The following is a 27,719-nucleotide window of genomic DNA, read 5'->3' on the forward strand; positions in this document are numbered from 1 at the left end:
CACAGGTGCAGGACTTCCTAAGAACAAGTGGAGATGTGAAATTTTTGTCAGGTGACTTATTGCCAGCAGTTAACCGGAAGTTCAAACAACAAGAGTAAAACCACCCATTCGGTATTGCTACATTTAGCAAACCATGAAGACGCCTACAGGTTCCTAACAAAAGATTAGTGGTAAGATTTTTCTTCTGTGGCTACGTTAACCACTGTACCAAACTCAATTTCTTCTTTTAAAATCTAGATGCTCATGCCGGAGCTCAAACCTCAAAACAATGAATGGAAAAACAAAAAATGTCACGACATTGAAAAGTCTAGACTTAATAGAAAATAAGACAAAAATGTGACTAGAGGAATGGAGATCTAATTCCAACTGCTTTTTTTCTTGTCTTTTACATTTTTAGTCATTTAATAGCTAAGTAAAATGCATACCATTTCTGCTATATTTATTCATTTTTATTGTTTTGTATCTACTATGTACAAACTCATGGACATTGTCTGCTCATAGAACCTTATAATCTACAGCTAGATAGACAAGTAGATTAGAAGTGGAACAACTATGGACAATTTACATATAAGTCAACTAAACTCAGCCTGAACAATATAACAGGAGTAAGTTTTGAGAGGGACTTAATATGGCAAGAATAGGGGGTCATGTTGATGAGTTTAGGGAGTTACTTCTATGCAGAGCAGTTCAAAAAGCTTCTAAATGTATTTATACTAACTCTGTTGCATTGCCAAGAGTTAGTTCTTAAATAACTCAAAAGCATTAAACAATATTTCTAATTAAAATTACAGTTAAAAAAGATAGTTAATACTTAAAATAATCTGGGCAAAAGCTGTGTCTTCCTTGGTGTCTTATACAGCAACAACCACGAAGTGGGTATTCACCCACGAAAGCTTATGCTCCAATACATCTATTAGTCTATAAGGTGCCACAGGACTTTTTGTTGCTTTTAACCACACCCTAAGTGCTCTACTTAAAATGACACTGACATTCAGGCCGTCATTAGCACTTCACTTGCAAGATCTAGAATGAATTTCCAGTTCCCATTTATTCTTTCATCTGGATTTGGTCAGTGATCTATTGCAGCACTCCAACCTTCAAAGTCGAAAATAAAACGTTAGCGTCCTTTTCTGCCTTAGCATGTTTGAACGAAATTTTTAGAAAGTAAAATAACATTCTCAACTTTTTATTTCAACTTTTTTCCTCACTTTGAAGTTGTATGAGAAAAGTCTCTCTGAGCAAATCATGTAAATGAAATGCAGGAGGAACGTGAAAATTATATATCCATTTTACAAACTTTAGCTTTAATACAAATGGAAAAAACCACTGTATAATCTTTTATATGGGAAAACCTTGACTGATAGGATTCAATTATTTGTTTTTAAATTACTACATTTATCACATATAAGATCACTTTGACCCAGAGTTCAATCTATTTAAAAACAAAGATATAAAGTACTACAATTTACTAAAAGTACTAAACGCTAGAAACAGTTTGACAAATAGCAACTTATTTTTAATTCACATTACCTTGTTAGGTTAAATAAAGTTGTGTGTTTGTCATTTACAAATAAAGGGTTTGTTTCAATATCAAACATTTTCATAGCATGGTATTATTTAATGCACAAAGGGATTAAATACACCCACCACTCACGATTTTTAAAAGCAATTTTCTAAAACAGAGGAGCAAGCAACATGCTCCAATCAGGTCAAAGCAATAAGTAATGGAATTATCTTATTACTTAAAACCTATACATCTGAAAGATGACTAAAAGACTAATAAATGGATTAGAAACCATGTAGCATAGAGTGATGAAAGGCTGGTTGGAGTGACCACAGGCCAGCATCTGCAAGACCTGGCAGAGGGAAAACAAGATGCCACAGGCTAGCAGCATTTCTAAGACCATTGTTTTTGATGATTTAACTGACTTGTTTATGTTACTAAATGACATTTGGGTGTTGCAACATGGTGTAAAACTTTTCAGTTTGCTTGTATTATGCAGAAACCAATTTTGACAGTTCGTATAGATCTGATATATTTTATGTATACAAACAAACATCAGAAAGAAAACTGATTGAATAACTGTTAAAAATCAGAGGGGTAGCCGTGTTAGTCTGAATCTGTAAAAAGCAACAGAGGGTCCTTTGGCACCTTTAAGACTAACAGAAGTATCGGAGCATAAGCTTTCGTGGGTGAATGCCCACTTCAGACGCAAGATGCCCACTTCATCAGACTTCTGTTAGTCTTAAAGGTGCCACAGGACCCTCTGTTGCTCTGTTAAAAAGAAAGTCTCCATTTCTGTCTAAAGTGTAAGTACTTAGTTACATTTAGAAACCTGGCCTCAGTTTAGCAACGTATTACAATTTTTTCCCCTAAAATTTATGGGGGGAAAGTTTTTGATCTGTCTAGCTCAATTTACTGAAATTTTATACACAACTGAAAGTTTTACTCAGTAAGATATTATTTTAAAGTAAGCTTTTAATTCCAAATACAATATGCTTGCATGTTTCTAAAGATTGGAGGCAGTCCTCTGATTAAACTCAAAACTGCTTTTAACCACCTTTATAATGAACTGCGTCGCAGGAGCATAATCAATTTGATTTTAATGAGAATGAATTAAAATACACAATGATTTGTAACGTGAATATGTTTATAGCCAGAACGTAACTATATATGATATACTTTTTCCTTTCTTAAAGGATGCATTCTACAAATGTGTCTCTTTCAAACAATTACGTTTTATAGTAACAGGCATCAATTTAATATTGTTGTGGGTTTTATGTCTACAAAAATAATTCTGTTCAAACTTCATGTAGAAGTTAATCAAAATTCTGAATAAAAGATAGGTGAATATGATATTCCTTTTTAAAGTGGACTCTTCTTCCCAGAAAATGTAATTAAGTATCTCGGAACATCTCAACTTCCAACAAACATTTTTTCTCTTCATGACAAGTGGATGTCCGATCGTTAGAGCACAGGTCTGGAAACCAGAACTCTTCGATATATCTTATAACTCCAATTTCCCATGTGCCATTAAGCAAGTCATTTCAACCCATCCATAAAAATGGGGATACCTAAATTGCAGTTGACTTGTAATGTGTTTTGAGATCTTCATATAAAAACTGCTCTGAAAGTGCAAACTATGGGCTCAATCATACAAATACTTACATATGCTTAACTATACTACTGTGAACAGTCTCACTGATTTCAATAGTATTATTTATGGTAGTAAACTTAAGTACATGCATATTTACAGAATGGGGGCCTATGAGATTACCCATTTTTGAACTGATTTCTGTAACATCAGCTTAAATATCCATCTTTGCATCGATAACTAAGGATATTCCTATTAACAATACTGCAAGAGATGCTTCTAATTTCCGTCTGTTTAATTTCATCATTTAGAAGCAATATTATTCTTATGAACTTATTTGAGATGCAACACTTAACTAGCCTCTTTTATTGCACCCACTAGGGTATACCGTATACAGTGACATATTTTATTTAAAGTATTTGTTTTGCTATGGACAACCTCAATTTTAAAATGATTTAAACAAGAATTTATTTCACTATAACAGAAAGAAACAAAGTAACTTCAACTCTCGTTTTGCTAAATATAGTTACAGGTGAATATCTGAAATTCTTTTGTACTCTTGATTGTAACCTCTAATACACCCCCGCAAAGTTAAGGGAAAGGAGAAAAAACATGGGGAATACATATTAACAGTTTAAAACAGCTAGCTGAAGAAGAGGAAAATAGACAAGCATCTTATTTTTCTGAAAAAAAAAAAAAAAATCTCTAAAGGTTTATTTTACAATTTTGCATATTAAAGACGTTCTTAGACCCTAAGGGGGGAAAAAAAGGGGTGACTTGTTTTTGCACGGAAATTCAGAAAAAAAATCCAAGGATAGGTAGCCATTATCACTTTTTACATTATTAACAAAACTTCACCATCATTAAAGAGTTCTTACAAAATTCTTTCTGCTAAAAGTCTACACATCTTGGCATTCAAGAACATTACAATTAACTTTCATAAACTTTCTCTTGATTACATGAATCAAATGAATCTTCCAGATGATAGTTCTAATGAGAGAGAGCACTTTATTTTTGGTCTAATAAGTCCATCAAAGAAACTGAGCATAGAGTATGATTCCATACCAGCTTTAATCTCCATTTTAAGGAGACCTGTCACATTATTTTAAATTATATTTCAGGCCCAAGAGAACAGTCTGTATAACTACTACGCTAATCTTAAGTGTATATTATGTGGAAAAAGAATAGCTACTTACCCTACAGTAACTGGTTTTTTGAGATGTTGTAGACAATGTGGAGAAGATGTAGATGTACACTGTAGATGTGTATGTACCTCATGTGAGAGTTCAGATTTTTTTTGAATAGCAAAATCCATCAGAACTGTGCATGCACTCCGTGTCTCCTCCTGCTCCCTACTGAGAGCATGGGAATGGCTGTGAACCTTGCTCAATTCCCTCACCATTTGAAGCCCATGGTAGTTGAGACCTCTTGAAAGCAGGGATAGAGAATGGGTTGGCGTGGGATCCACAGGGATAACATTTCAAAGAACTACAGTTACTGTTTGTTCTTTGAGTATGTGTCAGTGTGGATCCCACTGTAGATGAGTAAACAGCATCCCCTCAGGATGATGAGAATGAGGAATTTCAGCTGCATCAACTGAACAGAAGTTGAAGTACTGTTCTTCCAAATTTGGCATCTGCTCTAGCCACTAAATCCAACACAATGCTTGACAAAAGTGAGCAAATTACACCACATTCTCACCTTGAAGATCTTGGAAACTGGCACATTTCTGAAACAGGCTGACTATATCACTTGAATTCTGGTGGAGTGAACCTTGATGTTTGGTGTGACAGATACACTAGCCAACTGACTGCAAAGCAAAATACAGAGGATATTGAAATGGCTAACACAATGTAAGAAGATGCCTTGAACTTCAGAACACTTGGATATAGCAATAAACATATGGGGCAATAGGCTGAACAATTACGTAATAAAGCCAAGTACATGGATACATGTAATTTCTTTCCTCCTTGTGCAGAGTGTGGCTGTAGGAAGACAACAGGCAGCTTGACTGACTGGTTCAGGTGAAATTCTGAGACCACCTTAGGAACCTTAACGCACCTTAGGAATAAAACTCGGGTGAGGTTGCAACAGTCTTGTTCCTATGGAATGTTGTCAATCATAGGCACCTGAAGCACACTCACTCTTCAGGCCGCTGTAATAACCACTAGGAACACTGTATTCGGAGGGAGGTGGTACAGGGGGCAGTTTGACAGAGGTTTGAATGGAAGCTCCAAAGGTCTCAGAAGAAATAGACTGAGGTCCCAGGCAGGGACCTCTGACTAGTGGGTGCATAACAGCTCTTTAAGCAACTTTGATACTATAAGGTGAGAGAAGACCAAACATAATTGTACCGGTGGATGGCAAGTTGAAATCACCGTGAAGTGGACCTTAATAGAGCTGAATAAGAGGCCACCCTGTTTTAAATGCAATATGTAGACAAGGATCTGTAGCAATGAGGCCTGGACCAGTCCAGACCATGATGGGCTGTCCGTATCAAGAACTTCTCCATTCAGATGAATATGTTAGTCTGATACAGAGCAGAAAAGCATCTATCAGAATTTTCTGGACCTGCAGGAAGCAATATCCATCTGTGGCACTCAACCAGCCAACAACCATGCCATCAGGTTCACTGACTTCAAGTCTGGATGGAGTATCTGGCTGGCCATGGTGTTGTGAGATCAGGTCTGGACACTGTAGGGAGAAGTAGTAGTTCCATTGGCCAAAAGGTGCCTTGGCCAGTATGGAGCTACGAGAACGATCAAAGACTTGTCACATGATTTTGGAAATCATCTTGGGGAATCAGTGGAAAGGCATACGAGAGGCCTTGAGACCACTGCAAGGAAGGTGTCCAGTAATGAGCCCAGACTTACACCATCTCTGGAACAAGAGTTCAAGCCCTTGGCATTGACACTGGAGGCAAACATGTCTATTCCTGGGGTCCCCCAAAGTAGGAATATCAGCTTTATGATGGATTTCCACAATGACCATTCCTGAGAAGTAACTGACTACTTAGGAAATCCACCAGGTTTTTGCTGACATCCAAGAGGTGAAGAGCCATCAGAGGTCATCCTGTGTTGGTGACACCATGTCCAGAGCCTGATGGCTCCCAGACAGAGGAGAGAGAAATAAGCAAGAAGGTGCACACTTATGTAGATGACATCTCTGTGATGCACATAAGACTCCGCACTATAGTTTTAAAGAACAGGTAGGAATACTATGCAGGGTGGCCTGACAGCTCTGAGCTCCACAACATTGATGTGGAGCCCTATGTCCTCTTACATTTGTAGATAGTCCAAGTGGGGGCCCCAACCTGAACCTGATCCACCCATAATAAAGAATTTTAATCAGGGATGGAGTAGAGAATGGAACCCCTCCACACACATTTCCAAAATTCTTCCAGTAGCTAAATTGTGTGGCAACACGTGGTAGGATCATTACCTTCTTGTTCACCTGCTTCATTGCTGGGGAACAGATTGAACTGAGTCAGAGTTGGAGTGGTTGTAGGTGAAGTCTGGCAAGTGGTGTCACATATACACACACCAACATATAGACAAGGAACTCCAGAAACATCCATACAGTCTTACTCTGATTTGATTCTATCCTGCAAACCAATGACTGCCATAAGAACCTGTTTTCAGGGAGGTATGCTCTTGCCAAACCAGATTTGATCAGGACTCCCATAAACTCTATTGCTGTAATGGGATTAGAGTATTTTTTGTAGTTCACTAATAGACCCAGCTGAAAGAACAGGAAGAAGGCAAATTTTAGGTGTACTGCAGCCTCCTGTTGGGAATTGCCCTTAATCAGACAATCATTGGTGCAATGGTAAACATGAATGCCTTTTTCTTCTGAGGTGTGTTGCTACCACTGCTAGGCATTTTGTGAAGACTCACTGTGCTGTGGAGAGTTCATATGGCAGTACCTTGTATTGGTAATGGTTGGGTCCCACTGTGAATCTTAGGTACTCCTTATAGGTCAGATAGAAGGCTACAGGGAAGTATGCATCTTGCAAGTAGAGAGACACAAATTAATCTTCAGCCTGGAAAGATGGAATGGCAGAGGTTAAGTATTACCATCCTGAATCTGAAGCAAAATATGTATTTGTTCAGTCTCCTCAGGTCTAGGATATGACCAAGACCCCCTTTCCTCTTCTGGAGAAAGTAGTAAGGAGTAGAAGGCTCTTCCTCTATTCTTCATTCCCACAGTATCTCTTCTACAGCTCTCAGATAAAGCAATGAGGTCACTTCCATTTATTTTACAGGCTCTTGTGAGACGAGTCCCTGAAAAGGGATGGGAAAGAAGGGCAGGTAGGTGGAATGGAAGTCTAAAGGGTAGCCATGGATAATGATATCTAATGCTCCTTTGCTGGTTGTGATAGCAACCCAGGCCTGATGGAATGAAGCAAGGTGATTCCTGAAGAATGGGCTTTAGATGGGCTCTGCTGTGGCACTTGAAACTCTATCAAATCTGCTGCCTCTGAGAAGGAGCTGGGTGAGCCAAGGACGCAGAAGAGGGTGTATCCTGGAGTACCTAGCAGTCTTCTGCTGCTGATAGTCTGGCTTTAGGTCTGGGAATAAGGTATCTTCTGCTCTAGCTGGGGTTGATAGAAGACGTTCAGCAGGGAAATAGCACGTAAATCCCAAAGGACCTTAACATGGCCCTTGAATTCTTGAAGGATTGGAGCACTTCTTTTGTACTCTGGCTGAAGAGCTCCATTCCCTGAAAAATCAAGTCCTTTATTGTGGCCTCTACTTCATGTGATATGCCAGATGCCTGCAGCCACAACGCTTGTCATGGCAATGGCAATCAACTTTGCAGCCGGATCACAGCACCCATGCCACCTGCAGTGATGTTTTCATGACAGTTGCCCCCTTCCCTGATGATGTTTTTCATTTCATCCCTGCCACCCTGCTGAACTTTTGCAAGTGGGTTACTCTCTCTCACAAGAAGTAACTGTACTTGGTAGTTCACCACCCAAAGCTACAAAGAGTCTTTTGAAGACACAAGTCTAACTTCTTTGGGTCCCTTGTCCTTAGAAGTCAGAGTCCAATAAGGGAACTCCTCTTGTGCTACAGAGACAATGCAAAACTCTGGGCTTGGGTGGGAATACAAGTTTTCAAAAGCTTTCAGCAGCACCCAATGCCTTTTCTCTAATTATTTGGAGGAGGAAGGAAATAGTGGCTGGGGTTTGCAGTAGCCCTTCGGTTTGGTTCTAGGATCCCTTCTTTAATCGGGACAGTGATTCTGACTGATGACATTGAACTCAGAATATCAAATGAGACTTATCCTGTACAAAAGGAGTCTCAATGTTCAGGTTCTCCGCAATTCAGGACATGATGTCCTGGAAGGCTTTAAAGCAGAGGTCCCCAAACTGTGGGGCGCGCTCCGCTAGGGGGGCATGGAGGAACGTTCTGGGGGGTGCCGCTGGGGCCCGGGCCAATCCTCCTAGAGGGGCAGGAAGGGAGCGCCACCCAGCCCTGTACTAGGGGGCCCCAACCTTGGTCCCACCCCCAGCCATGGCCCCAGTCTTGGCCCCCTTACCCCGGTCCAGATCCCCCCCTCCTGGGGCTGCGGCCCTGCTCCCGGCTCCAGCTCCGGGGAATGGGGAGGTGAGGACGGGGGGGGGGGGGGGATAAGGTAAAAAGTTTGGAGACCACTATTTTAAAGTCATCTCTTGATGGCTGGAGGGTGGGTGCTGGTGATGCTGCTTTGCCTAGTGATAAGGAGTATTTCTTAGGGAAGATGGGGGGGATCATTGTCCCTCTATTATCTCCTGTTCTAGTGTGGCTAGTCTAGCCAACAAAGCGACCAGGAAGTGTGATTGTTTCTTTTTTCTGGACATGTGGGAAGGTGATCTGCTCCTTGACACATGAAAGTACTGTCCCCAGTAAGGCCAGTATGGACAAGTTGGTATATTGTATGGGTATTGGCCAGGTTGTGGCTGGCTGCCCTAGTGCCATTCATTGCTCCATGCTCATTGGGTTGACACTCTGAAGTGGGGCTCCCTGACAACCTCATTGGGTTCTTTATTCAATGGCAAGGGAGAGGGTTCCCCGCTTGACGCCAGAGAGGAGGGAAGGAGGAATACATCTTTCTGAAGCGCAGCATCAAGGGATTGTACAGAATTCAGAACAGGTCCATGCTGGCTGCTTCTGTGATACTGGCGGTGATATGGATGCCTCTTAGACATGGGCATCAGTATCAAATTCAGTGTCTGGCTTTTTGTTATGCCTGATTTCTTAGCTGCTTTGTCCTTATAGTGCTGCCCAGTCTCTCTCTCTCTCTCTCTCTCTGAGAGTTCCCCTTGGTCTCAAAGATACACTTATACTCACAATGGCTACAAGAATCAGTATCCCATTTACAGGCAGACATAGGTGCCAGCTTTAGTGCCTGAGTTGGGGCAATCAGGAGAGGAGCTGGCATGGTCAGAGCCAGAACTACCAGCACCAAAGCTGTGTCTAGGCACCGGAGACTTTGCAGATATTGAAATGGTCAGTATAATCAGTGCTGACTCTGGCAATGTCATCTTTGTGTTCTTTCCACTGCCCAATCCTGGAGTGTGAAGAGTGCTCAAAGAAGCGCTGATTGATGCTAGGTTACCTGGCCTCACTCTGGTTGTAACCAATGACTGAGTCTGAAGTGACCTACATGGACTGCTCAAGTAGACGTAAATTGAACTGCATGTCCCTGACCTTGTGGGTCCTAGCAGTGAAGGACCTGCACACAGACAACTTACCTGGGAATGTGGCTCTCTCTTAGGCAGAAGAGGCTTCTGCTGTGTCCATCCCTGAGGGAGGTGATCAGTCCATTGCAGGACAGGCATGGTTTGAACCCTGAGGGTTTGGACTTCATCAGAAGGTGGGACACTTGACGCAAAGTGCTTCACCCCACTATACCAGAAGGGGTGGAGGGCGCAGAGTGGGAATGTCAACTGATTTTTTTCTTCCTTCTTTGGAACTTCCCTTAGAGAAAGAGCGTGAAGACAGAAATCACCAAATGTGAAACAACCAATCTAAGATCTTTGATGCTTTCGCTGGGCCTCATCTTGTTGCAACAGGTGGTAAGAAAGAACTAAGGAACGATCACAGATGTTCAACCCTTTAAGCTTTCACATGGGAGGCACAGGGCACATCAACAACCCCAAGGACACTGCAATTCAAAAAAAGTCTGATATCTGATAAGTTTTGTTTTAAATTTCCTAAATTACCATAGTCTACTTTAGTAATAAGTGCCATTTGAGTCAACCTGAAAAAACAAATTGGATGATAATTTAGCAGAAGTGAAGATACCACATGGCATTACAGGCACACAAAGTGTAAGAAAAAAATTATATTTACACACATGCATGCAGGAAAAGTGATTTCTATACACTAAAATCCAGACTTCAATTGTATTTTTACAGTGTATTTTATCTACTCCAGCCATATCTTTAAATCCCAAGCTTTCTGATAACATATGAACATGTAGCTAGAAGATGAATCACAGCCAATTATAAAATACAGAGTTTCTATACAAACACACAGTAAGAATCTTCTCAGAGCTATCTCCCCGCTCATGTCCTCTGGCCTGCAATAAAGCTCAACTGTTGTGAATATGTTTTGAAATAAAGAATGAGACACTGCGGACTGCTCCTGGCCTGGAGGAGACTGCACTCCCTTCTCTCTTCTACATGCTGGTTTGAAGAACTATAGCAGCTGAAGCAATGAATGATGACGGGTAGCCGGCAACAGCTGAGATACCAATGCCCCAGTCTTCAATTTCACCTGCATCAGCAAAGACAGAGCCTAGAAGGGACAGTATGACTAGGGCCTGACATGTTCAGCTGCTTTATTACTGCTGTCACTATTTTTTGGTATTAAAAAAAAAAAAAAAAGTTTCCGTCTCCCTCCACAAAATATGCAGATCCTTTGAATATACTGTATTTACTTTGAAATACTGGGCTAACCCTCTTCAATTATCTACAGTTAAAATGCAGGCATTGCCATTCAGCATAGATGCATAACAAAATTTAACTCCAGCTTAGTGCAAGAAACTGTTCTTATCCATCCCATCCCTTTATAGTGTTACGTAGCTCTGCCCACTCTCCCCATTGCCTTAGAAGTTTTGTATTACTGGACTAAGCTAACACAATTTAGATGCATCATACAAAGCCTACTACTGGGAAGCACTCATACAGAATGGAGCTAAATCAGGTTCCTCTGCACATTGCTCATTCATGCCAGAATGGCTTTGGTAAAATATTTATTGTTGCAGCAGGTGTGCTAGATGAAGCTTCCCAGAGCTTCCTATCTAGCATGTCCTACTTCAGGGATATCTTTCTTTACATACATACACTTTAGGAAGGATGATTTTTTTTAAAGGTTTTTTTTTGTTTGTTTTTACTGCAATCAGCTATGACCAAGTACACCATAAGAGTACTTGCACACATTCAGTCAATGTAGCATTCCAAAATGTTGTTCATACTTTTATTGTGAAGAACCTTTCATGTCAAATTAATTGAGACGAGTGCTATGATTTGGCTATATTAATTGGAAAAAATAAATCTAAACCTCATCCTAAATACTTTGATAACAACCATGCTCCTCAGGATTAAAGTGTGCTTGGGACTCTTGGAATACATCTTGCAGTGATGTTCCAAAAGAATAGGATGTGCATTGGGACCTAAAGAAAAGGGACAATATTTTCAGTTCTATTTTGGTAGGTGGAAGAAGATGAAAAGAGACCATGAGAACCCCTGAAAGAAGACTTCTAAGAATTGCTGTTAAACAAGGACCCAAAGAACTATTCAATCTGTACTTGTCTTTAAGAGATCCGAATAGAAAGCAACTGTCTGTGTAAGGTTACTTAGAACCAGGAATGCTTACTTATGGAGGAGGAGGGAGAAAAACCTACTGGCCTTGCAACCTTCTAGAAAAGTTGAGGGGCTCTAGCACAGCTGAAGAATTTGATGAAGACAGGATCCTTTCTGAAGGTAGAAGAAACTTAATGGAGCTTATTATTGACTTATAAATGCAGCATTTGTATCCTTCAACTCATTACGAACCAATGCCATGAAAAATGCAGGCAGAAAACGCAATGGCTTACCATGGAACTGGGAGGGATATAGGCAGTGGAGCTACAAAATAACATGGAGCACCAAAATCTGACAACTCTGACTTGCAAATAGTTCAGTGGGAAAATCCCCCACCCAATCTCAATGGAAAAGGAGGGGCAGAGAAAGAGAAAGTTATGTTGGTCAAACTGGCAGGGGAATGAAGAGCCCAAAAGAGAGGGGGAGAGCACATGCCTGAAAATGTCAGGGCTGGGCCCTAACTCCTCCTTGGGCACTCCACTTCCCATTGGTAAAGTGTGGGGGGGAACAGGAGAGTTGGTTGGCCAGCGTGCCTCCCTCCCCCGCATCAATCTAAACCCTTCCCAGGCTTTTATGGTTCTTTGGTTGCTCACAATTTGCTGCCAGTTTCCACTGCAGATATAGGCTAAAAAGTAGTAAATGAGACCCAGGATTTCACTGGTCTTTGAGACTGTAGCAAAAAGAGAGATAGTCTTCAGTTAGAGGTCTCTTTTCTGGAAACCTTTACCTCCCCTCTTGCAAGAGCAGAGGATTCATTAGAGCTGAGTTCAAGGGGCAGACTAAGGAGGGTCTACCATGAGTTATATGGTGGAAGCCTTGACTACACCTAGTTAAATGCCTGGTATGAGACACACAAGGCCAGGGGGGGAAGGGGAGTTGGAGGAGGGCATATAGCACTCCTCCCAAGTGTTAATAAAGTTGCAGTTTGATACTTAAATCCATCCCTGTGTCTGTCTTCATTAATCTGAATGTTGTGATCAAATACAAGTAGAACCCTGCTACTGTACGCCAAATGGTGTGATCACAGGAGTGTGCTGATATAATCATCAGGTTTTTAAACCTGTTACCAATTGACAAAACTTTTTCCACAGCACAAGTGATTTAAAAACCACAGATAAAATATTGATGTCACTTCTGACCAGGGGCACCGGAACAAGAGAAGATCAGGGTCCTCCCACTTTTTACTGTCTGTAAGGGCATGCAACAGGGAGAAGGGGTGGAGAGAAATGAGCAGGGGGTAGTCTCGGGGGGAAGAGGCAGTGTGGGAGCAGAGTCTCGGAGCAAGGGGCAGCACAGGGGACCACAGTTCAGGCGCCTATGGCCCCCCCACTCACTCTTAGAGCACTTCTGCCACTCCTGATTCTCACTATTACTCAGTAAACTGGTTAACATTTGTAAATTGGTCAGTATGGTATTCACAGTGGAGTTTTGGTAAATTTGAGATATATAAACCTTTAATCTTATTACACTTCTTTGAAAGCAGAAAACGTACATAACATTTCTCTCTGCAGAGTATCAAATAAAATTGTGATTAGTTAGAACTGCAGGAGACATGTAATTGGCACTTACAAAAAATTTAAAGTGTAAAAGAAAAAGAAACACTGGCAACTATGGCTGTCAATCTCAGTTACCTCAAGCAATTAATTCAAAACAATTAATTGCAGTTTTAATCACACTGTTAATAATAGAATAACAATTTAAATGTATTATAAATATTTTGGGTGTATTTGAAAATGTAGAAAAACACAATACAAAGCATACAGTGCTAATTTTATATTATTTTTATTACAAATATTTGCACTGTAAAAAAGATAAACAAAAGAAATAGGATTTTTCAATTTGCCTCATACAAGTACTGTAGTGCAATCTCTATTGTGAAAGTGCAATTTACAAATGTAGATTTTGCACTCAAAAACAAAACAATGTAAAACTTTAGAGCTTACAAGTCCAATGTTTAGCACAGGGATCAGCAACCTTTGGCACGCGGCCCCTGGCAGGCCAAGAGAGTTTGTTTACCTGCAGCATCCATGGGTTTGGCCGATCGCAGCTCCCACTGGCCGCAGTTTGCTGTCCTAGGCTAATGGGGGCTGTGGAAAGCGGCACGGGCTGAGGGATGTGCTGGCCACCGCTTCCCGCAGCCCCCATTGGCCTGGCATGGCGAACCGCGGCCAGTGGGAGCTGCGATCGACCAAACCTGCGGACGCTGCAGGTAAACAAACAGGCCCGGCCAGCCAGTGGCTTTCCCTGACGAGCCACGTGCCAAAGGTTGCCAATTCCTGGTTTAGCATATCTGGCACATAAATGCCTTGCAACGCCAGTTACAATAGTGCCATGTGAACACCAGCACTTACTTTCAGGTGACATTATAAATAAGAAGCAGGCAGCATTTATATCCTGTATATGTAAACAAACTTGTTGTCTTAGCGATTGGCTGAACAAGAATTAGGACTGAGTGGGCTTGTAGGCGCTAAAGTTTTACACTTTTATTTTTGAGTGCAGTTATGTAAAAAAAATTCTACATCTGTAAATTGCACTTTCAGGATTAAGAGATTGCACTATAGTACTTGTATGAGGAATTGAAAAATACTATTTCTTTTGTTTATCTTTTTACAGTGCAAATATTTGTAATAAAAAGTAATAAAGGGAGCACTGTACACTTTTATTCTGTGTTGTACCTGAAGTCAATATATTTGAAAATGTAGAAACATCCAAAAATATTTAAATAAATGGTATTCTATTATTTTTAACAGGGCGACAAAAACTGATATTTTTAAATCTCACAATTAATTTTTTAAATAATTTGACAACTCTATTGGCAACACAAAAGTCTAGCCACTCATCACAACTGTATCAAGAGTCTCATGATATTTGTAGCTTTTCTTAAATATCCAGATGCTAGAATGGTGTTGAGATTCTCAGGTTTCATTTAAAAAAAATGAAAAAAAAGTTTTTAGCCCCGATGCCTGGGGGCAGGGAGCATGTAATTTGAGGGCATGTCACACTAGTATGTCACACCCACATGGACCCTCCTGGCATGCACTAAGACGTTTCATAGTGCACATTAATGTAGCATTGTGAAAGGGGACTACATTAATGCATGCTAGGAAACATTTTAGTGTTTGCCAGGAGGGTTCATGTGGGCCAATTAGGGTGTGACATATTACTGCTAACTAAAATTTAGAACCCTCTGGTACAGACTACAGCACTGTGTATGTAGATAAGCCCGAAGAGGAAAGTCTATCTAATTTAGCTTTTAGTGAAGTGTAAGATTAGATTAGACTAAATAGGCACATCGCCTGTTTGTTATTTTACAGTCCCTTCTTCTCTAATGCTTTGTGCCAATTAAATAACATATTTAAGTAAGGTTTTGGTCAATATCACCGGTCACATAAGGTATGTGCCTGAAACCCCACTCAGTTCTGTAGGGTGATAAGTGAATTGTACACACAACACCGTGTACTTGGGTCCTCGTCTAGGAATGGAGGAATTGCAAGATTTCACCCTCAAGTCAGGTGAGAACAAAAGGCCCAACTCCTGTTTTGTATGCCTTGAGACAGACCAGAAAGGTGGGAGAGGTGCAGATGGGCAACTATTGCACTTATAGAATATACTCCCAATTAGTTCACTGAGAAGCTGTCAAATTATTCCTTAATCAGTCTGCAGCGATGAATACTAGTTTGGTGTTATCTAAGAACCCAATGTCCCTTGAACCAAAATGTACAGCAGGGGTCGGCAACGTTTGGCACACGGCTCGCCAGGGTAAGCACCCTGGCGGGCCGGGCCACTTTATTTACCTGCTGACGTGGCAGGTTCAGCCGATCGCGGCTCCCACTGGCCGCGGTTTGCTGTCCCGGGCCAATGGGGCGGCGAGAAGCGGCGCGGGCAAGGGATGTGCTGGCTGCGGCTTCCCGCCGCCCCCATTGGCCCAGGACGGCAAACCGCGGCCAGTGGGGGCTGCGATTGGCCGAACCTGCCACGTCAGCAGGTAAATAAACTGGCCCAGCCCACCAGGGTGCTTACCCTGGGGAGCCGCGTACCAAACGTTGCCGACCCCTGATGTACAGTATCTCACCTTTACCTTACAAAATGAAGAAAACTAATTCTATGTTTTAATTCTAGCAGTTTTATTTTAGTTATTATGTTTGTTACCTAATTTTTTCTTTACTTAAAACCTACATTCCTGGATATGCTGACTACAACCTTTTTTACCTCTAAAACTAAGTGTTCACATCAACATTACAACTTCTCTTCTTCATAAGAATTTAGTTGCAGAGAAAAACCTTTATACAAATAGAAGACAATTTTCCCACAAATATTCCTTTGCAGAGATTATGCAGTGCCCCTGCACCCACCAAAAAAAAAAAAAAATGCATAGATTTTCCAGAGTGAAACATTTGTCAGTAATTACTACATAAACAGAAGCAGAATGTGTGCCTGTGTATAGCATTTCTTGTCACTTCATCACAGAATGATGACACTATTAGACCAGATAAGGTATCTTATTTGCCAAGTATTAACACAGAAGGGGAAGTCTTTGCTGGTAAGTGGTGGGGAAACTATGAATATAACTCGTATATTACACCAAAGAAAGTCAGTGCTTAAAGAGGTCTAAAAAGTGGGAGGGTCTATCACTCCCATATCTGCCTATTCCCCTGCCCAGCAATTAATTCTGTCCCGGAAGCCTCAAACCAATCCTATCCCCGCAAACAATTTCACCCCCTCCAGCCTTATTGTTACTCCTAACGTTCTTCGCATCTGTCTCCCAGGTCTGGGGAGGCTGCAACAGGGTCCCCTGTCCCTTTTCCCAGGCCAGGTGCAGCAGGATGGAAGAGGGGGCAGATAAGCAGCAGAGGAGACATTTTGTCATTCACTGGCTGGAAGGGGGAATATAGCCAGCCTGAACTGCTGGGATCTTTCTGCAGCCACCCCCTAACAACCTGGCTCATTTTTTAATAGTTCTATTACCCATGTCCACAATTCAGCACACTTTAAGCACTGAAGAGAGTGGAGCAGTGTTGTGACTGACTTTTAATTCAAAAAGAACATGGATTGTAACATGAATGCTGCAGTGCTTTGAGAATAAATTTATAGGAAAACCATAAAGATGCTTACTATTTTTATTATTTTAGGATGCTTAATAACTTGATTTAGTTTAAAAGTTGTGGATTTTTTTAAGCCAAACAGTCAGGGAGCAATCAAATAGTAAAATCCTATTATTATTAATTTGATGAGGTTTTAAAAATAATGTTATGGCGTCATAAACCTAGGTCATATTTGTACTTGCAGATACATATGTAGCCTGTGCTCAAGATTTTTTTGCTGCTGTTCTTACTGGTGGTTGGTTGTTTCTGGCACAAGAACACAGGAACCAGGCCTTTTAAAAAAAACAACCAAAGATTTCCCCACCCTATTTCAAGAACTGAGATTCAACTCTGCACGTCTCTATACAACACAACTGTCACAAATGCAGAGCACCCAACTGAACAATAATTTGTTCCATATTTTGTCCGGAACAACCTGACCAGTTACAACCTGAATAATCACTATTTGTTGAGCAATAAAACTTTTATGTTAGTATTTTGATCATTTCAAAACTTATCCATCTTGACAAACGCTGTGAGGAAAGTCTTAGATTTTGATCTGCTATAAACTGCATTAAAATACAGAAAACAATGCATCAGAAGATTGCAATGCATGGCACTCAACCCCATCCAAAACCTTATTGTCACTTTAAAAGGCAAATAATTTTATAAACTAATGGATTCTTCTTTTTGCAAAGGGAAAATACTGTCAATAGTTGGCAAGGAAGCTAGTCTGATCCAAAGTAACTGAAGCAGTACAGTGACTTTGGGGGGTGAAAAGCTTTCAATGCACAGCATGCTAGGTTTTTCAAGATAAAATTCAAGTGTGCCAAACAACTGATATCGCCTCGGTAGAAATGCCAGATTTTTCATGCCATCTGATCCAATACAAATTAAAATAGTTCACTCCAGTAAAATTTAGCTTCGACATTGTCAATATTTAACATTAACTAAAATGAAAAATTATGCAAATGGACAAAGCACATTACCACCATGAGATGCCAACTGATAAACATTTAAATATTTCCAGCAGTCATTTGTAACATTTCTGGCTGATTAAAAAGGAAATGCTTGATAACTCTAGATGTTATGAATGGTTTTTCAATAGCCATCAACTTTGACACTTGCCATTAGACTTTATCAACAATACTTCAATACTAATTTTAGACTGTGTGTGAAAATGTAACACCTGTACAACCCTAACAGAACTGAGACTTAGATTAAATAAGAATTACATAGATGTAACTGCACCTAGATGCTTGATTTTATATATTATATCTACATATATAGTAAGAGCAGATGGTGTGATAAAAATAGTGTTTTCCAGCAGTTTTGGAAGTCTGAATATGTATCAAATTTTGGAATATACACTTTCAGTACACAATATGCCCAGTGTGGTAGTAAGGAGAAATGATAAAATTCAGTTCTGTAGCCAGTTCAGGATGCAAAAATCTGTAGTTTTATCTGTGCTTGCCTTATTGTTCTCATGAATAAAGTGCAAATGAAGCAATTTAAAACAGGTTAAGTATACACACACAGTGCCTTTTTCAAGCTCAGTTGACAAGACTTTCCAGCTCCCTCTTCCTTTAAGGATAACTGTAAAGCCCCGAGAAGCAGTTCTGTTACAAAACTCCAGCATCAACATGAGAGAAGGGCAACTAAGTGGATCATCATCCATTTTGAATCCCAAATTAATGCAGCCAGAAATATTTACGTAGCAAACAAAGTAGGGAAAGGAAGACAGCCGAGGCGAAAATAAAGCGTACACTCTGTTCAGCCTGCTAGTCTTTCAAAGTAGCAACAATATAATATAAAAAGTCCTCAATTTTCTGGGGCATGGGGCATTTTAGGCCTCTCTGTCACAAGCTATATGGGAAAATACATAGAGTTATTACAGAAACAAGGTGTATAAGGCAATATCTTTTATTGGACCAACTTCTGTTGGAGAGAGAAACAGGCTTTTGAGCCACACAGAGCTCTCTTTCTGCTCGTCTTTCACCAGCAAAAGTTGGTTCAATAAAAGATATTGCCTCACCCACCTTCTCTCTCTAATATCCTATGACCAATATGGCTACAACATCACTGTAATAGGATTACTACAAAGTAGGTCTTTTTACATGTAACTTGAACACTATTCCAGAAGTAGTCAATGAAACATTTTATTGATTCTTAATGAACATTTGCATATCACATTCCATTTTTCCCCTACCAGACCACTGCCTCATTCAGTATGCAAACTGGTTGTTAATGAGTCAGGGTTGTGTACTGAAATGAGGCTTAGGTGAAGAGGAATACCATATTTACTGTAGAATCTGGATGGTGTTTTATAGTGAGGCAGTATAAAGAATTGCAGTGGTATAATATCTGGGGCCAAACACTGAAGGATAAATACTAAAAAGTTGCCTCCATCAGAACATCACACAAACCACATGTTGAGTGAGGCGGCAGACTGGCAAAAAAACCCAAAACACAACCCCAAACCTTACATGAAGGGACTATTATTGTTCACTGTTATCTAAATCTTTGACTGTTGCCTACGTTGTCCCATCTCTGGAAAGGATTCCGCCTCCCGCTCCAGCAGCATATGGGAGTCATAATCAGCCTTCAAGAAACAGGGAAGAATCACCTGTTTCACTACATGCATTCTGACCTGAATATATAGTCAGCACAAGGGAGGCTACTGCAACTTACAGCTGCTGTTCTAAGTTACATCAGGGACTGTTTTGGTCTCTGGGACAGCCCAGAAGAGTCTTAAAGCAAACTTGAGATACCCTCCATCACACTGGGCCGTACCTACTGTAATGGACTTCCAGGGTGTGCACTGCACTACCAACCAAATCCGAAAATGATTACAGTAGGCTTGTATACACAAAATGTTCCAATGGACAATATTTTCTTTATATATAGAATGGAAGTATAATAAGGAAAGCGACTTTCGGAATGTCCCCACCTCGTAACAGGTAGACTGCCACTTTATTTTTTTTATATAGACACACACACACAGCACAAGACGTTCAATCCTAGGCTGCTACTCACAGACAAGAAGGCTGCATGCTGATTCCCATGTTGGGGTACATTAAAAGCAACTAAATATCAAGGCCCTAAAACTGAAACACACCTCAAATCGCAACATAGAAAAATTCCTAATGAAGATTTTTTTACAATGATTCACAAACAAAACTGGACTTTGAATGAAAAAGGCATTTGTAAACCCATGTTTAAAGAAGATAAGAAATGTTGACATTAAAGACTCGTGTTTTCCATAACTCCCCCCCACAAATAGATTAAGTGGGAGGATAATATACATTGAATAAGATACTGAAATATAAAAAAAGGATTGATACATGGTAAGATTAAAAGCTTTATTAGTTATATTTTAATGATCTATGATTATGGATAATGGAGTATACACAAAGTGGCACTTAGGCCAAGACCTTGCCTAACCTGAGTGTGTTTTTGCCAATTTGTCTTGTATATAAAATTGCCAAATTGTTTAAAATAACACTATTGCTGGCAAAACAGGTTATACGTCGTGTTGGAAGATGTAAGTAAGAGGTACACAAACATGTAATAATATATAAAAAACAAAAATCTTTTTTGGGAAGGCTCAGGAACAGGGTGACACAGAATAACATGACCCAAAAGCTGCAAAACCAGCAGGAAAAATGCAAAAGTTGGGTAACTGAAACTTGCACATGCATAATATATGTATTACCTGACACCAAAAGGATTGATGTGTTAAAAGCCAATTGGATAAAGATTAAGTAATTTGTAGTATGACTTTTATATATTTCTATAAGTGAACAGAGCCCAAATCAGAGACACCAAACCAGAAACTGAAGTACAAGACTGAAGGATCAGACCAGGAGATCAACAGACCATGAAGTAGTATACAAAAATTTCCCAGGGCCCCAGAATGTGGTAACTTGGGTCCCTATCAATTGCATCTTGTCTGTTATTTGTCTGGCATAAATATATGTTCAGACACGATAACTGAAATAAAGGCAAAAATTGATTAAGCCTAAAATGGTGGATTTGTGATCCAGTTCCCCAATTTTAACCCAACACCCATCTACTCAGTATTATCAGAAGACTACCAAGGTTATTTCTGGAAGAGCTAATAGGGCCAGGTTTTGGAACTGAAATTATTATATGGAGTATAAATTAAATGGAAGTTGAGGTGTTGAACTAAATTTTAGGCAACAAATAAATTAAATATGCAAAGAAAAGTTGGAATTTGTTTACTTTTTAGGTTTACTGGCAATTGTAAAATTTGTGATAATCTAAATATAAAGAGTTGTCATGGTTACTTTTCACCTGTTTTATAATCATGCATTTTAAAGCAGAAAATTGTTGTAAGTAATACAGAAGATACCTACAATATGCTTAAACAAAGGAACATAGTTAAAAAAGTGCTAGGTGCAGAGTGGGCTGTAGATTATCATTTCTTTTACAGGAATACCTCAAATAGTTTTTCAGTACTCTTCTGATGAAGATAAGAACAAAAGCTAAAACAGGAATTCACAACTTTAAACCACACGAGAGCATGTGATCAGACATACCCTCTTAAAGATGCAGGTGCACTGCCAGCTACATAGGTCTCGCTATTGAATTTAAAGTCATAACTAAAGTAGCTTACGTGTTATGCTTGCAAGTTTTTTGAGGAACTGAGCTAAGACAGATGGCTTTGATAACATTTATTAAGAGTTACTATCCATTAAAAAGAAAGAATTGTGTCTCATTTAGCTACTATAATTAAGCAAGGTGTGTTTCCTAACCACCCATGAAACTTAAAATTGGACAAAACCCAAAAGGTGCTTTGTCCACATGGATCCCACTAATAGCACACATGGTTCCACGTACGTATGTTTGAAGTCTTTTAGCCCGCAGTGTGTGTTGGGGCTGCACATGTGTTCCACATGTCCTTGCGCCCTTTCATCTCAGACCCTAAGAGGAAGTGCAGGCCCATCCACTATTCAGGATCTCTCGCAAATTCAGGAACCCCATATGTATTGGAGGACTCTGAAGTAGCAGAGAAAGAGGAATGGTCATGGGATCCACACAAAGCATCTCCAAGTCTGGTGTTGTTTGAGGTTTTGGTTTTTGTTTGCGTTTTTTCTACTGTATTGACTACATGGATCTGAAAAAGTGGGTTTCTTACCCACAAAAGCGTATGCCCAAATAAATCCATTAGTATTTAAGTTGCCACCAGACTCCTCATTGTTTTTGTGGATACAGACTAACACGGTTACCCCTCCAATACTTTTGTATTGTCCATGTGTAGCCCACTGGTGGTGACCAGCAAGCAATTCCCAGACCTGAAAGGAGGAGGGTCTGAGAAGTCCTAGCTAAATATATTGTCGAGCCACTCATGAACTTGGCATCTAACCTAGATTCCAGGTCCAGTACGTAATGTTTTGAAAATGTACCAACAGAGCTCCTTATAATAGCTCAGCAGGTTTCTTGAATAAAGTGTTCTTAAAATAAGTGGATGAAGCCACTTCACATATAGTAGAATGGGCTTCACTACCCACAAGAGGGGAAAGTCACTAGTCTGCAACAATATGATCCACCTGGTGCAGGGACTTGGGGTTCGGGTGTCCTTGGCTGGGAGAGAGAAGGTCTGGGATGATCAGGAGAAGGATCCAAAAAGTGTCTCAGACTGGCATAACCCGTCTATGAACCAGAAATGTCTCACCCAAGAGGGCACTATGAGGATAACTGTGGCTGCATCTCATCTGATCTTCATTATCATTACTCTGGGGATCAGAGGAACTAGACAGAAGGCATACAATAGGTCTCATGATACCCCCCAAGGGGCAGGAGAGGAAGGGAGAACACACACACACACACACAAGGGAGTCGGGGTCCATAATCCGTCAAATCTGCTGCTTATTGGTGGGTATGCAGAGTAAACAGAAGAGAAGCTTTTTCTATAGGAAAACTAGGGTTTTTTAACAGGTTCAGTAGAGCAATATGGTCTCTGCTGTGGCTTTTGGCACGACTGGCCTTGGGACCTGAAGAGTGTTCATCTGGTAGCTGAAGTGCAAAGCCCTAAGGAACAAAATGTAACCCTAGAGAGCGATGGGCATCATCTGTCTTGATGCTGAAGCTTTCTGGCCCCTCCCATGGTAGGTCCTCTATAGTGACTCGCAGCTCCTTTGAAGTGCCTGAAGAGTACAGCCAGGAAAAGCATTTCATTGGCACAACTAAAGCAACCGATCCAGCTGTTATATCTGAGGCACCACTTCTGCCTGAAGAGAGTGAATGGCTTTGAACTATCCCTCTGTCATGATTTCCTTCAGTTCTACTCTGTAGTCCGGAGAGCGTTCGTTAAGGAGGATAGACAGTCCCAAATGAGGAAGACTGGTACCTGTAAATCACTCTTGGAACAATACTCCTGCCTGTCTCAAAGCAACAACTGAAGGGAGCTGACTTAGTTTCAGACACTGTACTCAACTATGAAGGAACTCCCCACGGAGGCAGAGGTCCTCACACCGGTGCTGGATGTTGGGATTCAGGGGCTGAGTCGCAAATTGCTGATGCACTTTGGAACTTAAGTGATACGGTGGAGGTACAGATATGTTGCAAAGACTCCAGATTTTCAGCTGAGTTCAGCAGCTCTAAGAGTGGCATCAAGTGGACTGGATGTTTCTTGTAGCCCTCCAACAGGAGGATATGTAATTGCAATATAGCTTTGTGGAAGAGTGTTGTTAGAGACTTTTTATACAGACAACAACTAGGCAAACAGCTTGGTATCACCCATTTAACCAGGACTAGTGTTTTAACCAAGCTACCAAGTTGTGTTACAACTCTAATGAAATGCTAACTGAACTCCAAACAAGCACAGAGATAAGATACATGGGAAAGACACAAGAAAAGACGCTTCCAAATCCAGCAATTAAAGCTCTAAGCACAGTGGGAACAGAACTACAAGCACAATTTAACATTTGTTTCTAGGAAGGTTCTAGCACAGTTTCCTGACCAGCATGAACAGAGACCCTATGACTAATAAGTATATTATAAAAAAAAAAAAAAAAAAAAAAGATACTACAAACTACCTTGAAGAGGAAGGAAGCCGACAGCCTGGTTTGGTTAGCACATTTTTAAGAAAAATCTCCGCACTGCTCAAGGCAAGCATGTTAGAACATTGCTATCTATACTGTACAAAGTAGGCCTTTTCTACAGCACACACATTGTCATAACTTTCTCCCTGTCACTAACACCAGTGCAACACTGCTAGCTGCTATAAATGGAGGAGTGCTAGCATAAAAGGTGGTGCTGGCAACCGATGGCATTTTAAACCACTATCATCTGAATGGAGCATAGGGTATAGTAGTAAGAATGCCAGTGTTTAATCTACACTATTCCAGTGTTACCATTATACCATTGCTGTTGCAATCGTGAGACAATTTCACAAAAATCTCAGAGTAAGCACTGTCCATGGAGTAGGGAAAAGGAAGTTTAAATTGAGGGTTAAACTTTTATAAAGATATGCACTGACTTCAGATGAAAGTTTGGCCTCATCTAAACTGGTCTTAAAATAGAAGTTAGCCATTAGGCTTTAAACTGCAACTGAATCAGGTTCCAGAACTAGATGAAGCAGTATGATTTAGCAATTTTTTCAAGTTCCATTCCGTGAGGCCTGGTGAACATCTGAGTAAATTTTTGAGAAATTTCTCACTGTTGTCATCACCAGTTCAGCATCACCAACATTAGCAATGTTGAAAACCCTATGGAAGCTGGATTCTGGCCACCAGTATTTTAAGTTTCATGTTATCTAAACCAGTGCTTCTCAAAGCCGGTCCACCACTTATCCAGGGAAAGCCCCTAGCAGTCCGGGCCCGTTTGTTTACCTGCCCCATGCGCCAGTTCGGCTGATCGTGGCTCCCACTGGCCGCGGTTTGCCGCTCCAGGCCAATGGGGGCTGCGGGAAGGGCGGCCAGCATATCCCTCAGCCAGCGCCACTTCCCGCAGCCCCCATTGGCCTGGAGCGGCGAACCGCAGCCAGTGGGAGCCGCGATCGGCAGGTAAACAAACCGGCCCGGACTGCCAGGGGTTTTCCCTGAACAAGCGGCGGACTGGCTTTGAGAAGCAATGATCTAAACCCACTCGGAAGTAGTTTAGTTGATACTAGGGCTTTGTCTACACTAGAAAGGATTCCCAGTATAGATAAACTATACAGATTTTAAATAAGTCCATTGCCAGTATAGTTTATACCAGTTCTGGGAACGAAATAAGCTACACAGGCAAAAGTACTTGGCCAGTGCAACTAGGGTTTTCACCAGCATAGTTGAATTGGTTAGGAACGTAATTGTTTTCATACTCCTAACGGACATAGCTATGTCAAAACTTTGATGTACAAACCAGGCCCAGGGCTCCAACTGTCATTGGTTACTGTGATTAAATATTTAGAGTCTCCCTAGTGTAGGCAAGAGCTTAGAAGAAGATTTCACATGAATAGCGTTTAAACACTGTTCCTTACTACTCACTTTCCAGAGCAGAAGAGGATACACAATAGCTATTCTTGACAAGTGAGCAGAAGTTTATAAAGTGTCACAAAACAGTACAGAAGCCGGGGAAGGGATTATTTTAAATGGTGATTTAAAAATCTAAAATTATAATTTGATGCCTGGATGCTTTTCTATAGGCAACGCAAAGCCCTACATATATAAATACTGCATTTTAATCTTTAATCTCTTTTGAAGCATCACATTTGTAAATGCTACACAACTACCAGAAGAAATAACTACACCTCTACCCCAATATAACGCTGTCCTTGGGAGCCAAAAAATCTTACCCCGTTATAGGTGAAACCGCGTTATATCGAACCTGCTTTGATCCGCCAGAGTGCGCAGGCCGCCCCCCCCCCGGAGCACTGCTTTACTGCGCTATATCCGAATTCGTGTTATATCGGGGTAGAGGTGTATTGGAAATTTCCATTTTATTCCATAATGGAAAGCTGTACTCTAACTTGATTTCAGAAGATTCAGTATTTATTATTGATTTCTTAATTTCATATTTTCTGCAAATGAAGCTTTGAATCACTTGAAAATAACGCCAAATACAATGGATAGGTACAAATAAACCCCTTCTAACACATTGATGTTGGCAAGTAACCTCTAATTTTTTCTGTGAAGTAAAATAAGCAAACTATTTTTGTCTAGATTCTTTTAACTGACAGAAAAAGCAGCAATGCAAATACAGTTGCTTACAAACTGAGCCTGACGTATAAAATGCATTGTTGTCTAATGCAGTGATTTTCAAACTTTTTTTCTGGCAACCCAGTTGAAGAAAATTGTCGATGCCCGTGACCCAACGGAGTTGGGGATGAGGGGTTTGGGGTGTGGGAGAGGGCTCAGGAATGGGGCAGAGGGTTGGGGTGGGGGGGGGGGGGAGGGCTGGGGCCAGGAATGAGGGATTCAGAGTGTGGGAGGGGACTCTGGGCTGGGGCAGGGGTGCGGAAGGGGATTGGGGTCTGGGAGAGGGTCAGTACTCTGGGCTGGGGGTGCAAACTCTGGGGTGGGGCCAGGGAAGAAGGGGTTGGGATGCAAGAAGGGCCTCTGGGTTTGGGGTAGGCTCAGGGCTGGGCAGGGGATTGGGACGCGGGGTTGGGGTGAAGGCTTACCTCTGGCAGCTCCCGGTCAGCAGCGCAGAGGCAGGCTTCCCACCTGTCCAGTGACCGTGGACCGTGCTGCGCCCTGGAAGTGGCCAGCAGCAGGTCCGGCTCCTAGGCAGAGGTATGCAAGCAGCTCCACGCCTCTCACCCGCAGGCACCAACCTCCCCTCCCAACTACCATTGGCCAGGAACCAGCCAATGGGAGTGCAGAGTCGGTGCTCGGGCAGCGCACAGAGCACCGTGGCTCCCCTGGCTATGAGCCAGACTTGCTGCTGGCCACTCCCGGGGCACAATGTGGTGTCATAACAGGTAAGGACTACTAGTTTTTACTGGCTGGCCGCCAGAGTCCCTGGGTGCTGAGTAAGGCAACTCAGTGCCTTGCATTCCGCGACACGTACTGGGTCATGACCTAAACTTTGAAGGACCACTAGACCAGTGGTTCAAGTACAGGACTAGAAACACGAGCTCACAAGTTTAGCTGTGACTGCTATTTATTCATGCAATCTTAGTCTAGACATTAATTTTGTGTCAGCTTCAAAGTCCAAGTTATGAAATAATACTTTCCTAGGTTCAATGACTGCTGTAAGGATTAGGGGTTGTAACGTTTTATCTTCAAATACTTTCGGGTTTTGTTTGTTTTGAATTAAAGCCCTACTATTTACTGCAGAAATCATTTATCTTATGTTTACTACAAACAACAGAAAGACAATCAAGTCAGTATTTTGATTGCAATGTCTGCAAAGAAGCAAATGGAGAGAGTCAACTGCCAATTCCTTCTTCTACCTAAAAGACTTCAAAGCTTTGTAAATGCTTTTGGAAGCTTCTTCCCGATTGTCTTGCCAAAATGCACGCTGGCAAATCAGCTAGACATGTTACAGTTTCCTCTGTGTGAAACAGGCTTTTAGGAGTCATATGTCCTCCACTTCACATACGTAAGCCATTCTAAAAGCCATTTTGAACCTCTCTACTACTCAAAAAGTAGCTGCTGTATGTTACAAAGACACAGTTCATAATTAATTTAAGAGATTCTATAGTGGCATCCTTAAGCTTTAAGAGAACAAATTAATCTA

At 41.1% G+C, this 27,719-nt stretch overlaps 1 protein-coding gene across 8 annotated transcripts in view; it reads right to left on the minus strand.

Annotated features, from left to right (window-relative positions):
- MEF2A (myocyte enhancer factor 2A) overlaps positions 1-27,719 on the minus strand; it is a 145,024-nt gene that overhangs the window by 102,905 nt on the left and 14,400 nt on the right. Inside the window, exon 1 of one of the 8 annotated variants that reach the window (XM_054041385.1) lies at positions 9,835-9,956. The exons of the other annotated variants lie outside the window; for them this stretch is intronic. The gene's annotated coding sequence lies outside the window, so the exon portion shown is untranslated. Of the gene's footprint in view, positions 1-9,834; positions 9,957-27,719 lie in introns of those variants that run through there. 8 annotated transcript variants of the gene reach the window in all.

This window comes from Malaclemys terrapin, chromosome 10 (assembly GCF_027887155.1).
Source record: "Malaclemys terrapin pileata isolate rMalTer1 chromosome 10, rMalTer1.hap1, whole genome shotgun sequence".
NCBI lineage: Eukaryota > Metazoa > Chordata > Testudines > Emydidae > Malaclemys > Malaclemys terrapin.